Source organism: Orbicella franksi, chromosome 8 (genome assembly GCF_964199315.1).
Source record: "Orbicella franksi chromosome 8, jaOrbFran1.1, whole genome shotgun sequence".
Taxonomy (NCBI): domain Eukaryota; kingdom Metazoa; phylum Cnidaria; class Anthozoa; order Scleractinia; family Merulinidae; genus Orbicella; species Orbicella franksi.
This window is the reverse complement of record NC_138152.1, coordinates 22454472-22456159: the sequence shown is the minus strand read 5'-3', so window position 1 is coordinate 22456159 and position 1688 is coordinate 22454472. Positions and strand designations below refer to the sequence as shown.

The following is a 1688-nucleotide window of genomic DNA, read 5'->3' as shown; positions in this document are numbered from 1 at the left end:
GACACAATTAAAAAAAAAAAAACAGCGACAGGAGTAATTCTGGCCGAGCTGCAAAACAGCTCGGAGGGTAGCTAAACTGAATATTTTGAATCCAAAAACCAAAACAACTCGAAGCCTAGCGATCAGCGACAGAAATCAATTTGAACACTATACGACAACAAACCAATTTCCAACCATACAACAGAAGTTTATTTCAACCTTAACAGCGTGGATAAAACAACTCGCAGTGTAGCGATAAGCCTACAAAATAACTCAACAAAGCAATAGCTCGGAGCTGGACAGAACTGTTCAGCAGCAGCAGAAATAATGTTGAATAGCGGTACAGTGACAAATAGAGACTTTAAGATCCAACAACGCGGACGTCGTCAAGCCGCGTGGGGCCTGTGTCGAGGACGCCTCGTTCGTGGTCAGAAAAAATAAGTTAAGATGGTGGGATTCAACGATGCGGCTACCCACGGACAGAATAAAAAGAGTAGCAAAATTAGTTTATTTCTGAACTAACAGAAACCGATTAATGGCGACTTTTAAGGAAACTCGCCAAATTTTGCTGGCCAGCTATGCCTCTAATATAATTACGATCGAAGAATATGCTTTGCTTTTCGGAGAAAACAGTTCAAACAACTTGGATTTTCCATACTATAACTACCCGCCGTTCAATTTAGAGAGCCAAAGTGAAGCCGAGTGTAGGGCAAACTTCAGGGTGGAAAAGCGTCACATTCCTCTGGTAGAAGATGTTCTTCAAATTTCGCAGTACTTTGTGTGCGACCAGGGAACGGTTTGCGAAGGAACAGAATGGCTTTGCATGCTTCTGAAGCGATATTACTTTCCTTGTCGATACTCAGATATGATACCTATTTTTGGAAGGCCAGTACCAGAACTTTGCATAATATGCAACACCGTAACAGACTGGATTTATGCACATCATAGCCACAGAATCACGCGATGGAACCGAACCATTTTAAATCCACTAGAGCTGGAAAAGTACGCGGAACCTGTTTTTAACCAAGGGGCGCCACTAAGCAATTGTTTTGGTTTCGCAGATGGAACTGTGCGCCCAATTACTCGACCTGGAGAAAACCAACGACTGTTATACAACGGCCACAAACGCGTACATGGATTGAAATTTCAGTGCGTGGTCCTACCAAATGGGCTGATTGCACACTTGTAGGGTCCATTAGATAAGGCTTGCTACTAGCAAATTACTATGCTTATAATAACAAATGTTAAACAATGTTAAAACAATTGTGGAAAAAGCGAGTACGAATTTCATGGGCTTTTCCATTGACTGCCCTCACCATCACCCCTACAGGCCCATTTTCCCGTTGCTTCTCTCCGCCAGCAATAAATAAGTAAATTGCCTGAGCATCAATATTGCTTTCTATTCATATACTTAAGAGCAGCTTCGCCTAAATATCAACTAGACTTGGAAATAGCGAAAAAATCGAATGTTTTCAAACTCGCCCAGAATGAAGCCCTACGGGCACTAGTTACAAAAATATTGTTTTAAGTTCGATAAATCAAAAATTATTTTTTTACGCAATTTTTTCGTTTCAATGCCCCAAATATCGGCCAAAATCGATCGAAAATGAGCGGCATATTGAGAGGCTCGTAAACTCAAAAGTAAAAGTCTTCATTACAAACTGATTGCACTTCGTATTTGTACTTTACTTCTTGTCTATTTAGAGCTA

The 1688-nt window shown here is 40.9% G+C and overlaps 1 pseudogene; it reads left to right on the top strand.

Moving 5' to 3' along the window:
- The first annotated feature begins 450 nt into the window (after positions 1-450).
- Positions 451-1688, top strand: part of LOC145495292 (uncharacterized) — a 4563-nt pseudogene continuing 3325 nt past the window's right edge.